Here is a 15297-nt window from a genome sequence, read left to right as displayed (position 1 = left end):
TGCACACATGCATTTTTCAACCCATTTTTTTGGGGTTGGGCAACTGCATTGCAAAATTTGGAGAAGTGCGAATCTCAAAAAATAACTGACTTAAGGTCTGCAGATTATTTCAGGAAATGGAAACTGGGTAGGTTGCGTTAAAAAGCCAAACTGAACTTCTCCTCCATCTCTTTCTACCACTGATGTTCTTCTTTTTTATGGTGGCACAAGTAGAATTGCAGCCTCTGCATGCTGTATAGCCAAGGGAAGCGATAGTGTAGCTCTATTCTGCCTTGGTCAGGGTACACCTGGAGTCCGGTGTCCAGTTCTGGGCACCACAGTTGAAGAAGAAGAAGAAGAAGAAGAAGAAGAAGAAGAAGAAGAAGAAGAAGAAGAAGAAGAAGAAGAAGAAGAAGAAGAAGAAGAGGAGGAGGAGGAGGAGGAGGAGGAGGAGGAGGAGGAGGAGGAGGAGGAGGAGGAGGAGGAGGAGGAGGAGTTTGGATTTAATATCCTGCTTTATCACTACCCTAAGGAATCTCAAAGCGGCTAACATTCTCCTTTCCCTTCCTCCCCCACAACAAACACTCTGTGAGGTGAGTGGGGCTGAGAGACTTCAGAGAAGTGTGACTAGCCCAAGGTCACCCAGCAGCTGCATGTGGAGGAGCGGAGACGCGAACCCGGTTCCCCAGATTACGAGTCTACCGCTCTTAACCACTACACCACACTGGCTCTCGAAGGATGTTGACAAGCTGGAACATGTGCAGAGGAGGGCGACCAAGATGATCTGGAAACCAAGCCTGATGAGGAACAGTTGAAGGAGCTGCATATGTTAGCCTGGAAAAGAGGAGACTGGGAGGAGATATGATAGCCATCTTCAAATATCTCAATGGCTGTCACTTGGAAGACCGAGCAAGCTTGTTTTCTCCTACTCTGGAGGGCAGGACTCGAACCCAGGGCTTCAAGTTACAAATAAGGAGATACCGACTAAACATCAGGACGCACTTTCTGGCAGTAAGAGCTGCAGAACAATGGAACAGACTCCCTTGTGATGTGGTGGACTCTGTCCTGGATGCTTTAGCTGAGATTCCTGCATTGCAGGGGGTTGGACTAGATGACCCTTGGGGTTCCTTCCAACTCTAAGATTCTATGATTCTGTGGTGCTGCAGACACTGGATTGGTTGAGGTAAACTTTTTTTATTATTATTGAGAAGCATCACCATTTGGGGTCATTGTACCTTCCCCAATTTCCCGTTCTGTTGCCCCTTGCATGAAAATGTTTCCCCAACTATTAAGCAGTTGCTTGCAGCTGGCAAAACATCTAAACGGCAACATGAAGTCCATTTGTCCCATTTTACTGATGGGGAACACTGAGGTGCAGGGATCAGCCATTTCTCCGCCGATGTTTCAGGCACAATAACTGCCCCTCTGTCCCAATTCACCCCTTTTTATGGGCAGGCAAGCATCCGAAAGTTCAAAAGTTTGGCCCAGCAGGAAGAACTGTAAGGGGGACTCCATCAGGCAAGGCCTCTTTCCACCTGCCTTGCCTCGCCCCCTCCGGCCCTGGGACTCCTCATAAGGAAGCTGTGCCTGGAGGAAGAACTGTGAGGGGAGAGGCTCCATCAGGCAAAGCCTCTTTCCACCTGCCTTGCCTCACCCTCCAGTCTATATTTTTCAATTTGTATTGTATTGTTTTATGCATTGTGGCTTGCTGTTGTTTTATTGATTATTGTTTTGAAATTATTTATTGTAAATGTTAAGATTGGGTTTCTGTTTAATTTTCATATGCTGATATTATTCTATACTATTGTAATGATTGCTGAACGTTACATTATTTGATTGCTTATTTTAAAGCTATGTTTTATTATCATATTTTTGTATTGCATTAGATTGTTATAAGGTTGTTTTGTATTTCATTAGATTCTGTTTCTTCAGCTTGTAAACCGCTTTGAGTATTGTATGATAGAAAGGCGGTATACAAATTAAAAGTGATGATGATGATGATGATGAAAAGTCTTCATTGAGTGTTGGGGTCCACCAAGACCCCAAACCACTGAGCTGTCCCTCTGACTCCACCTACTCTGGTCTTTATCTCCTGGCCTAGATTTCTGCTCCAGAACACACTTGGTACCCAATTTTTAAAATTCATTTTAAGAGCCGGCAGCTCTAGTCATAAGGCTATGTACCTGGTGCAATCCTGAGCTTTGCTGTTTAAATTACAACCAATTACAGTTTGTTCCCAGCAGTTTAACACCTACAGTGGTACCTCGGTTTACAAACACAATTGGTTCCGGAAGTCTGTACTTAACCTGAAGCGAACTTTCCCATTGGAAGTAATGGAAAGTGGATTAATCCATTCCAGACGGGTCCGCGGAGTACTTAAACTGAAAATACTCAAACCGAGGCGTACTTAAACCGAGGTATGATTGTATCTGAAAGTACTGGAAACTGTTGCCAGGGTGGTTGGAACGAGTTGTTACCAATATGGGGAGGACACCCGATTCTATCTCCCTCTTCCATCTAAACAAGGACAGGTGCTTGAGGCACTAGGCTGGTGTTTTGAGGCGGTGATCTGAATTTGGGCTCATAAACTGAAGCTGGTTCTTGCCCAGACAGGGGTGTACTGAATTCTCACATCCGAAATGACGAGGAGCTGGCCTGCTGCAGACAGACACACTTGCGCTGCCCCTGGCTCCAACCCTGAGGCTCAGGTGATGTCAGGAACTGGCTGGATGAGGAAGAGGGATGGGTGCCACCTGCCCAAGAATCCCCCTGGGGCAGTGCCAGATGAAACTCTCTAGAGGCCCATAGACAGTCAAAATCTCACCTGCCCCCCCCCTGCAAATAATCTCCTAATACATTTTTAATTTGATATTTCAAGATCAAATCTTGAATACTGACAAGCTGGAACGTGTCCAGAAGAGGGCAACCAAAATGGTCAAAGACCTGGAAACGATGCCTTATGAGGAACGGCTTAGGGAGCTGGGTATGTTTAGCCTGGAGAAGAGAAGGTTAAGGGGTGATATGATAGCCATGTTCAAATATATGAAAGGATGTCATATGGAGGAGGGAGAAAGATTGTTTTCTGCTGCTCCAGAGAAGCGGACACGGAGCAATGGATTCAAACTTCAAGAAAGAAGATTCCACCTAAACATTAGGAAGAACTTCCTGACAGTAAGAGCTGTTCGACAGTGGAATTTGCTACCAAGGAGTGTGGTGGAGTCTCCTTCTTTGGAGGTCTTTAAGCAGAGGCTTGACAGCCATCTGTCAAGAATGCTTTGATGGTGTTTCCTGCTTGGCAGGGGGTTGGACTGGATGGCCCTTGTGGTCTCTTCCAACTCTATGATTCTATGATTCTATGAAATCAACATTCATCTGGTATGCAGGCTGAGACCCTACCTGCCTGCAGACTGTCTCGCCAGAGTGGTGCATGCTCTGGTTATCTCCCGCTTGGAGATGCGCTCTACGTGGGGCTACCTTTGAAGGTGACTTGGAAACTGCAATTAATCCAGAATGTGGCAGCTAGACTGGTGACTGGGAGCGGCCGCCGAGACCACATCACACCGGTCCTGAAAGACCTACATTGGCTCCCAGTACGTTTCCGAGCACAATTCAAAGTGTCGTTAGTGTTTTGACTTCTGCTGTGTTATTATGCACAGTGCCTTGTGCAAGGAAAGGTGGGATATTGATAAATATAAATAATAGTTTCAAACTCCACTCTGCAGTATGGGAAGAATGATGCTGATGTGTCTTAAAAGGCACCCGTAGTTCTTACCTAGAACAGCCTTTACCAAAGGTGTCATGGGCTTTGAAGAAACTCGAACTCAGGACGCAAGGGAAAAACGTGCCAAGAGGAAGGCACGCTTGGCAAATCCACACCATGATCAACTCCCGTCCGGAAACTGTGGAAGGACGTGTGGGTCCAGAATTGGCCTCCACAGTCCCTTACGGACTCACTTTTAAAACCATGTTCATGGAAGACAATATTACTCGGCAGTAGATCTACATCAGGGGTCCCCAAACTAAGGCCCGGGGGCCAGATGCGGCCCAATCACCTTCTAAATCCGGCCCGCGGATGGTCCGGGAATCAGCATGTTTTTACAAGAGTAGAATGTGTCCTTTTATTTAAAATGCATCTCTAGGTTATTTGTGGGGCATAGGAATTCGTTCATATTTTTTTCAAAATATAGCCGCCCCCCCCCAAGGTCTGGGGGACAGTGGACCGGCCCCCTACTGAAAAAGTTTGCTGACCCCTGATCTACATTGTTTTTTGTTGTTGTTGCAGTAGTTTTTTTTTTTAATGTTTGATGTTTTATTGTGTTTTTATATGTATTGTAAGCTGCCCAGAGTGGCTGAGGAAACCCATCAAGATGGGTGGGATATAAATAATAAAAAATTATTATTACATCACCATCATCATCATCTTTCTTAGTGGTTCCGTGCAAACCGCTATTCTGGAGAATGCTTTTTATAGGGTAGGGAGCCCTGGGGATGAGTTCATGGAACTAAGATGGTCCGAAAACGTTTGGGAACCCCAGATTTGACTTGCAGCTGAACTCCAGTGTTTAAGGCAGAAAATTGCCTTTCCCAGCCCTGCCTTAGCTGCAAGTGCCCTGCCATTGAACTCTGTCCCCTCACCTCGGGAATAAGGTGGGTGGGTGCTCTCTCTCTCTCTTTTTAATTTGCAGAGTTTTCTGTGTATCACAACAAAACCTTTTAATAAAGGTGAGCACGCCTCTGCGCGCCACCGCCCTTTGAAATCGCAGCCTCAGCTGCCCCCAGGAAACAATGGAAGGATACGGGGTCATTCCCAGGGACAAATGTTGCCTGCACCCAAATTGCATCATTTCCCGGGGTGCTTGAGGTTGCCGTTTCCATGTGTACCTATGCTGTTGCAGCTGCCCGACCGAACTTGCTGCTTGTGCTGGGTTGAGGGTTAACCCCCAAAATATAGAAGGAACACGAGAAAGGCCTACCTGCTGGATCAGACCAGTGCCCAACCCAGTCCAGCATCCTGCTCTCACAGTGGCTACCCAGAGGCCTATCGGATGCCTTCAAGCAGGATTCGAACACAAGAGCAAGTCTCCCCTCCTGTGGTTTCCAGCAACTGGGATTCGGAAGCATCGCTGCCTCTGACTGTGGAGGCAGAGCAGAGCCACCCCGGCTGGTGGGCATTCATAGTCCTCTCCTCCTCCAGGAATTCGTCTTATCCTCATTTAAAGTCCTCCAAGTTGGTGGCCATCTCTGCCTCCTGTAAGAGGGAGGTCCGTCATTTAACCCTGTGTTACTACGTGAAGAAGTTCCTTGATTTATCATCTTGCATTTCTACCTTTCTTCCATTGACCATTCCCCAAGTAAGCATCCCATCCAGGCATTGAGCAAAGAACTGTAATGTTGGAAGGGTACCCTAAGGGTCATCTAGTCCAACCCCCTGCAGTGCAGGAATCGCAACCTGGGGCCAGATCATACCCTGGTCCGGCAGGTTCTAGAACCCCCGTCTTCACACACAGGGAGAGAAGGCCCCGTGCGTTGTCACCTTGGGCCCATATATAAAACGTAAGTCGCATTATGCCTGCGTTGCAGAGGGTTGGACTAGATGACCATTGGGGTCCCTCTACAATTCTAGGATTCTAAGATTCTATGAAATGTCAGTCCGGGGGGTGGGGACTGATAACCATTTGCTTGGATTCAGTGGTAGAAATTGAGTATCTGGGGGAACTTTATGGGGCAAGGACAAGTCTGGATGAGGCCTTAGAGCAGTTGTTCCCAACTTTTTTTGGCCCAATAATAATAATAATAATAATAATAATAATAATAATAATAATAATGTTATCACTTATACCCCGCCCACCTGGCTGGGTTTCTGGGCAGCTGCCAACACAAGTATTAAAATACAATAATCTATTAAACATTAAAAGCTTCCCTAAACAGGGCTGCCTTCAGATGTCCTCTAAAAGATGTCCTCTAAAAGTCTGGTAGTTGTTTTTCTCTTTGACATCTGGTGGGAGGGCGTTCCACAGGGCAGAAATCCTGCTGCCTCCCCCCCTCCATGACATATAATTCTTATTACTGCCATACCTCTAGTTGCGTTAGGTTCACGCTGCAGATTTTCAGGTTGCGAACGCGGCGAACCCGGAAGTGTATACTTCCAGAATTCACTGTGCGTGCATGCGCAGAAGCGTTCCGTGCGCTTCGCGCATGCACAGGCGCAGGAGCGCTCTGTTGCATCACGCTCACGCGCAGAAGCAGCGCTCTACTTATGGACTTTTCGGGGTGCAAACGGCACCCCGGAATGGATCGCGTCTGTAAGTAGAGGTACCACTGTATTCAAAAAGTGAAGTCCTAAAAGGCCATCAACTGTTAATAACTCATTCTCGAATTGCCCCCCTTAAAAATCAAATTGCCCCCCCCCTGTGGGGTGCGTGCCCCACGTCGGGAACCACAGGCCTAAAGTGTGGGGTTTAAACCGCCTGTCCAAGCAGAGCAGACAACCAGCCCTCTAAGCCGGGCTGTGCCTTGTCCCTGAGCTGGGATTTAAAGTTCTGCTCCAGATGCAAGGGTTCCTCGCGAGGACGGCTGGACTGGCAACACTTCTCAGGAGATAGGTTGGAACATTGGAACCCGATTACAAGGACAGGGCAGCTTTCAAGGGCTTTGGCCACTCCTGGGAGCTTAAACCCTGCAGGACAACAGCTGCACACGCCTCCTCCGTGTACATGACGGACGCGGCAATTGCATTTTGTCCTCTCGCCTCCCCAGCTTGGAAAAGGAATCCAGGACAAGGCTCCAAAGAGTGGGACGCATTCCAGGCCCACCAAATAAGCCTTTTCATAATAGCTTTCACACCTGCGAGAGAAGAGGCTGGTTTATTGCCTGGGTAAACAAAAGTTCGAATCCAGGCAAAGTACAAACTCTGCCCCAGGCTGTTCTGAGAGCACACCTTCTGTTGGTAAAATGAACTCGGTGAGATAACAGGCAGGAGCCACGTGAGGGAACGGGGGGGGGGGGGGCGCTTTCTAGCTCCCTCAGCTGATGGGTCCAGGGTTTAAAAGTTGACTCTCAGGGACCAGTGCCGGGTTTACGTAAAAGCTAAACAAGCTCTAGCTTAGGGCCCCACTCTCTATGGGCCCCCCCAAAAAAAAATCAAAAGAAAAAAATCAGATGTATCTTTCCAAAAAATAAGATAAAAAACAAAATAATAATAATAATAATAATAATAATAATAATAATAATAATAATAATTTATTTATACCCCGCCCATCTGGCTGGGTTTCCCCAGCAACTCTGGGCGGCTTCCAACAGAAATATTAGAATACACTAATTTCTTACAGATTAAAAGCTTCCCTAAACAGGGCTGCCTTCAGATGTCCTCTAAAAGTCTGGTAGTTGTTTTTCTTTTTGACATCTGGTGGGAGGGCGTTCCACAGGGCGGGTGCCACCACCGAGAAGGCCCTCTGCCTGGTTCCCTGTAACTTGGCTTCTCGCAGTGAGGGAACCGCCAGAAGGCCCTCGGTGCTGGACATCAGTGTCCGGGCAGAGCGATGGGGGTGGAGACGCTCCTTCAGGTATACTGGACCGAGGCCGTTTAGGGCTTTCAAGGTCAGCAGCCACACTTTGAATTGAATAAAACCTACATACAGCAACAGTGTCTTGTCTTGTGTAGGCTCCCATGATGTAAGTCAGGGGGCCCGCCTGCTACCTAAAATATCACTAGTTTGCTCATTTCTATATATAGGGTGCCTACATTCTGCATGTGAAAATGGCTTAAGATACCCATCAGGTCCATAAATAGCATATATTCAACACAAGAAAGAGCGACAATTTGTTGTTGACAAAGGACAGCTGTACATATAAAGGGTCCCCATTACTTTCAGTAGCTTAGGGCTTCATCAAACCTAAATCCGGCCCTGTTAGGGTCCCAGTTCTCAGGGGGAAAGATCGAGCTGTTATTGGGTTTCCGCCTAAGCCACCTTTCAGCTGAAAAAGCCCTCGAGGTTGCTTGCAAGCGGGCTGGTTTTAAATCTGCTGAAATCAAAACATGCAGCATGCAACGAAAGCACAGCGCAGGAAGGACAGCAGATCGGAGGGAACAGCCAACATGTGTGAATCATAGAATTGTTGAGTTTGAAGGGATCCCAAGGGTCATCTAGTCTGACTCCCTCCAGTCGGGCATCCCAGCTAATGTCGTTCCTGTGCAGATGCAGCAAAGCTAAGGAATATGGCAACGCCTGTCCCCCTCCCCACAAAACCGAGCAAATTGCAAAGCTCAAATTTGAAGGCACACATTTCCAGATATTATCATCATTATCATTCATTTATTACCCAACCCTAAGGTCCCAGGGTGGGTTGCAACATCAAAACACTGGATTTAAAACAGTTTAAAACAATTTACGATAAATTCGACATTTTTCTAAGAGTTGTTCTTGAACTCTAAAGCCAAATGTTGAGAACTTCTGAATGGTATTTGGGGGGGGCGTGTCTGGGAAGACTCTTAACACTCTGATATTGGGGCGGTGAGTGTGTAACAATATTATAAGAGAGAGAGAGAGAGAGAGAGAGAGAGAGAGAGAGAGAGAGAGAGAGAGAAAGAGAGAAGAAATCTATCTACTCCACACATAATTGTATACCCCTTATAATGTACCCCTGCCTGCTCCAACCCTGTGATCCTTTCACTTGCACTTTTCAGAACCTTTAACCAGCCCTGAAATACCCTTTGTACGGTGAGGCAACCAGAACTGGAAATAAGAGAGTAAGAAGAACTTGCTGGATCAGGCCAATGGCCCATCTAGTCTAGCACACAGTTTTTACAGTGGCCAACTAGATGCCTGTTGGAAGCCTTCAGGCAGGATTCAAACACAAGATCCCTCTCTCCTCCTGTGATTTGCAGCAACTGGTATATTCAGAAGCATTGTGGAGGCAGAGCATAGCAGACTCTCCAAGTGTCCCTATTTTAAAGGTCAGTCCTGGATTTACAGAAGTCGTCCTGATTTCTGATTTGATCCTGGAATGTTCCGTTTTTCCTTAGGACCTCCCTATTTTCAATGGATAAATGTTGGCGGGTATGACATAGCCCTCATGGCTAATAGCCCTCAATAGCATATTCTTCCATGAATTTGCCTAATCCTTGTCTTAAGCCATGCAAGATGGTGGACATCACTGCGTCCTGTGGGAGGGAGTTCCACAGTTTAACTCCACTCTGCGCAAAGAAATCCTACCCTAAATTTTCCAGCGTTCAGCTTCACCGGGTGTCCCTGAGTTCTCATGTTATGAGAATTCGAGAACAAATCTTCTCTAACCATGCACAATTTTATAAACTTCTATCTATGTCCCAAAGAACCAGGATGTCCTGCTTCTTCCATGATACTCCTCCCCCTCTGCCAACTCTGCAGACATTATTAACAGGGCCGGCTCTAGGGGTAGGCTGGGTGGCGCGGGGCGCCAGGGCACCAGGTCGGCAGGGGGGCGCTGCACGGCAAAGCCGTGCGGAAACCGCGCTGCGTGCTGTGCCCACCCATCAGCTGCGGGAAGAAACGGGGCTAGGTGGGGGCGCTGGAGCGATCCGCGCACCACGGCGCCCGGGCGCCCGACCCGCTTAAGATGGCCCTGATTATTAAAAGTAGAAGAGGCTTCTGCAAAGCTGGGCACAGCTGTGGAACTCTGCAGGTGTGCATTTGCAGAAAATTCTGCACCGTTGTTTCCAGCTGTAGGGCAGCTTCACATCAAAAATAGCAACAAAGTTCTACAGCTGACATACCAGCCAGCTCAAGGAAGATCAGGTAGGGGAAACTCAGTTCTATCCTTCAGGAAACCCCTCCAAAGATGTAAATGGGCCAGGAAGGTTCCCTAACAGTCTGTGCAGGTGAAAACTCTATGTGGCGCTTCTCTTGAACTTTACAAATGTAAGGTCCTGTACTTAGGCAGGAAGAGAAAGCTGCACAAATATAAGATGGACTCGGTGGACCACAAGCTTAACATGAGTCAACAGTGTGATGCAACAGCATAAAAAGGCTAATGTGATGTATGGAAGTGAGAGCTGGACCATAAAGAAGAGACATCACCTTGCCGACAAAGGTCCGTATAGTTAAAGCTATGGTTTTCCCAGTAGTGGTGTATGGAAGTGAGAGCTGGACCATAAAGAAGGCTGGTCGCCGAAGAATTGATGCTTTTGAATTATGGTGCTGGAGGAGACTCTTGAGAGTCCCATGGACTGCAAGAATATCAAACCTATCCATTCTGAAGGAAATCAGCCCTGAGTGCTCACTGGAAGGACAGATCCTGAAGCTGAGGCTCCAATACTTTGGCCACCTCATGAGAAGAGAAGACTCCCTGGAAAAGACCCTGGTGTTGGGAAAGATGGAGGGCACAAGGAGAAGGGGACGACAGAGGACGAGATGGCTGGACAGTGTTCTCGAAGCTACGAACATGAGTTTGACCAAACTGTGGGAGACAGTGGAAGACAGGAGTGCCTGGCGTGCTCTGGTCCATGGGGTCACGAAGAGTCGGAAACGACTAAAGAACAACAACATTCTAGGCTGCATCAACAGAAGTCTAGTGTCCAGATTAAGGGAGGTAATATTACCACTCTATTCTGCCTTAGCCAGACCACACTTGGAATACTGTGTCCAATTCTGGGCACCACAATTTAATCATCTTGGGGGTGACCAAGATGACCAAGGGTCTGGAAACCAAGCCTTCTGAGGCACAGTTGAAGGAGCTAGGTATATTTAACATGGTTGAGAGGAGGCTGAGAGGAGATAAGATAGGCATCTTCAAATATCTGAAGGGCTGTCTTATGGAAGAGGCAACAAGCCAAGTTTCTCTGGCTCTGGAGGGTAGGACTCGAACCGATGGCTTCAAGTTACAGGAAAGGAGATTCCGACTAAACTTACAGAAAGACTTTCTGACAGTAATAGCTGTTCGACAGAGGAACGGTCTCCCTCAGAAGGTGGTGGACTCTCCTTCCTTGGAGGTTTTTAAGCAGAGGGTGGATGGATGCTTTAGCTGAGATCCCTGCATTGCATGGGGTTGGGCTAGATGACCTTTGGTGGATTAACAATTTGATGATTCTGTGATCTGGAAGCTGCAGTTAGTGCAAAATGCTGCAGCACAATTGCTGTCGGGGTGAGGCCTTGTTGGCATAAAATACCTGTGCTCCGAGATCTGTGCTGATATGCTATCAGACCAAGATCAAGGTGTTATTCTTAGTACATAATGACCTTGACAACTCAGGGCCAGTTTATCTATGAGATCCCCTTACCCCAAATATGTCCACTCAACCGCTTAGTTCAGTAAAAATGGCTCTGTTATAGGTGCCATATAATACCCGTTCCACATTTGTAAGAACTCGATATTTTAGTGTGGCAGCACCTGAACTTTGGAACTCCCTGCCTATTGATATCAGGCAGGTGCTTTTCCTCTTTTGTCACCTGTTAAAAACATTTTTGTTTAGGCAAGCCTGGCCTTATGTTTAGGAGGTTGATGTGAGTTTCAATTTGCTTTTAGTCTATTCTTATTTTAACTTTTTGAAAGTTTCTAATTATTGTTATTTCTTGGTAGTGGTAATTTTAATGTTTCGCTTTTTTTTGTAAACTGCTTTGAAGTTTTTTGGTTGGTTTTTTTTTTACAGTCAAGCAATGTATATATATTTTTTCAAAATACAAAAATAAAACCATTCATGCCATTAAAGCATAACAAAAGCATAATGGTTGGCAAGACTGCAAACACTCATGAGGTGATGATGCAACATACCGGTACCTTAAAACAGGTGACTGAGGGGGAAATGGGAGCCAAGAGGGGGAAGTTGCAGGGACGCACCTGTTTACATGCAGGCTGGCAATTGTGTCCTGGGGATTATTGAGATATCAAGACATTGCAGTGATTGTGTTATGCAAGCCTGTTATGCAAAATGTAAAACTCAGACTGGTAATTGGACCTGGGGTAGCGCCCTCAATGCCTGATCCATCCTTACTAGACGGATTGAAGGAGCTGTAGGGACATATGAAGTTGCCTTGCACTGACTCAGACCCATTGATCAATCTAGCACAGTACTGTCTACACTGGCCGGCAGCATTTCTCCAGGGTTTCATTTGGGGATTGAACAATTGGACCTCCTGCATGCAAACAGATGGTGTACCACTGAGCTAAGGTCCTTCCCGTAGAAAGAAAGATGCTAGTCCTCATGGTTTCGAACAAACATTTGATTTTAAATAGGGGCCTAGGAAGCTGCCTTACTTTGAGCCAGATCATTGGCCCATCTAGCTCAGTAGCGCCGATACAGACTGGCAGCAGCTCTTTGGGATTTCAGTCTCTCGCAACCCTGCCTGAGGATTGAACCTGGGACCTTCTGCCTGATACTCTACCCATTGAACTTACAGCGCTTCCCCCTGTTTTCACCTACTGCCCCTGCGGTAATGTTAAGAAGACCTGCAAGTAAGTGGGCAGCGCCAGTCTCATGAGTGTCCATCACCCTGGACCTCTACAGGTTTTGAGGTGTGTTTGGGGTGGGTTGTGCCCCCTACTGCTTACAACAGGGTTAGCTTAAAAGAGGGTTAGGCAAAACTATGGGGGAACAGAGGGCTATGGGTGGCCACTAGCCAGGACGGTTATGCTTTGCTTCCACAGTTGGAGGTAGCCGTGCTTCTGAATACCAGTTGCTGGAAACCACAAGACGAGAGCGTGTTGCTCTTGAGCTCAGGTCTTGCTTGTGGGATTCCCACAATGGGCATCTTGTCGGTCACTGTGAGAACAGGATGCTGGACTAGATGGGCCACTGGCCTGATCCAGCAAGTTCTTCGTATGCTCTTAAGTCTCAGCTCGCTGGTTCTCGCTCTTCCCAGGCTCAGAAAGGGCAAGCCAACAAGCTGAAATGTTGGACGGGAGAAGCAGCAGAGAGAGTCTACGTTGGGGATACGCTGGGAAGTTTCCAATCCTGCCAAGTCCTGCCAACGGTCTCATAACCACCCCTGATCCAATCTATGCAGCGATTGCAGAGGAAGGACATAGATTCACAGAACTGTAGAGTTGGAAGGGAGCCAAAGGTGTTGGCAGACACCATGGGAGATGCCAGGGCTCCATGCCCCCCCCCTTCCGGCCGGCCTGCCGGGTATCTCAACCCTCCGGTGCAGCCAGGAGATATTGACCTAGACTCTGAGGGCCTAGGTACGCTGTTGCAGAGTCCACATAGCTTGAGCGGCCACAGAGAGAGAGAGAGACGTGTTGGCATATTTACAGGCGTTTATTTAAGGCACCCAGGTGGCGTTGTGGGTTAAACCACTGAGCCTAGGGCTTGCTGATCAGAAGGTCGGCGGTTTGAATCCCTGTGACGGGGTGAGCTCCCGTTGCTTGGTCCCAGCTCCTGCCAACCTAGCAGTTCGAAAGCACGTCAAAATGCAAGTAGATAAATAGGAACCGCTACAGCGGGAAGGTAAACGGCGTTTCCATGTTGTATGTCACATGTCTGCTATTGCTTTTGGCAGAGCGAAAGCAATAGCAGACATGTGACATACAACAGCAACACGTCTGTACCTTAAGGTGGAACTGAATTCCCAACAGAAGGGTCATCCAATCCACCCCCCCCTGCAATGCAGGAATCTCTCCATGGCAGATGGCCACCCAACCTCTGTTTACAAACCTCCAAGGAAGGAGAGTCCACCACCTCCTGAGGAAGTTTGTTCCACTGTGCAACAGCTCTTACTGCCAGAAAGTTTTTCCTGATGTTGAGTCAAAGTCTCCTTTCTTGTAACTTGAAGTCCTTGGTTTGAGTCCTACCCTCCAGAGCAGGAGAAAACAAACATGAACAAAGGGGTCTCCCAGGTGGGACTACTTGGAAAGGATCAGTGCCTTTCTGCTACTGTAAGGTCTGAAAAGGGCGCCTTCGATTGGTGGCCAAAAAATTTAAAATGTGGGCGCTTGAGGTTGGCCTTGAGATGATTTTTGCAAGGCGGGACATGGCCGTGAATCCTTTGCACACTGCTGCAATTATGCAATGAAGGACAAGGTTAATTTCCAAGGTTTGAAAGCGATGCGGAATTCATTAGGCTTTATTAACGGCAAAACAAATGATCCACAAAGAAACGAAAGCGGAAGAAGTGGGGGGACCTACATCATTATAATGATTTTTTAACTACAAGGGGGAAATAATGATGTCTCTCTGCCAGCCAGTCACTGGTTTTGGAGAGATGGCGTGTTTGGAGCGAGAGGGAGCGTTTCGTCAGGGGACAGGAGCCGGGCAGGGAAGGTGATGTCACCCGCAAGAACGCAGAGTCAGCTTTCTAAGCAAAGCTTCTGTTGACCTAGTCACTTTGCCGGATTACAAAATAAAGGGCAGATTCCAAGAGCGGCCTCTGACGTAGCTCCCATTTCTTTTAAGCAAGACAGCTTCCTAGCAGAGTTTGCCCTAAGTCACGATGGCTCCTTTTCACTTCTGGTGATGCAGCTGCGGGTTCAATTTCTTGCCTCAGTTCTTTGCAAGCTTTATTTTTTTCCCCTTCCCCCTCCAAAAGAAAGAGGGAGAAACATCTCAGAAGATGGGTATTTATAGACAAGAAACATGCATTTTGCAACAAAGATGACTTGCGTGAGGTTGTTGGAGAGTCGCTCCCACCGGAGGCAGCAGCGGCCCCCAATCTGCAGGGCTTTAAAAGTTGTTGTTGTTTAGTCGTTTAGTCGTGTCCGACTCTTCGTGACCCCATGGACCAGAGCACGCCAGGCACTCCTGTCTTCTTCTGCCTCCTGCAGTTTGGTCAAACTCATGTTCGTAGCTTTGAGAACACTGTCCAACCATCTCGTCCTCTGTCGTCCCCTTCTCCTTGTGCCCTCCATCTTTCCCAACATCAGGGTCTTTTCGACTCTGGGGTTGCGGCGCTCATCTCGCTCTATAGGACGAGGGAGCAGGCATTTGTGGACAACTTCTGGGTCATAAGGCCAGCATGACTAAACTGCTTCTGGCAAACCAGAGCAGCGCACGGAAACGCCGTTTACCTTTCCGCCAGAGGAACTGCTAGGTTGGCAGGAGCTGGGACCGAGCAACGGGAGCTCACCCCGTTGCAGGGATTCGAACCGCCAACCTTCTTATCGGCAAGCCCTAGGCTAAGTGGTTTAGAACACAGCACCACCCGTGTCTTATGAGAATTTTTTTTTTTTAAAAAAAAGATCTGGCCATGTTTCTGTTTAGCCTGGAGAAGAGAAGGCTAAGGGGAGGCATGCTAGTGCTCTTCAAATATCAGAAGTATTGAAAACCTACAGCTTGCAAAAGAGAGGCTCTGGATGGGGTTAAGACAGAGTGAGGAATATCCGCATTCCCAGACTACCCCTGTACCTTTA

Source organism: Zootoca vivipara, chromosome 5 (genome assembly GCF_965207765.1).
Source record: "Zootoca vivipara chromosome 5, rZooViv2.hap1.1, whole genome shotgun sequence".
NCBI classification, from domain to species: Eukaryota; Metazoa; Chordata; class Lepidosauria; order Squamata; family Lacertidae; genus Zootoca; species Zootoca vivipara.
This window is presented reverse-complemented; position numbering follows the sequence as displayed.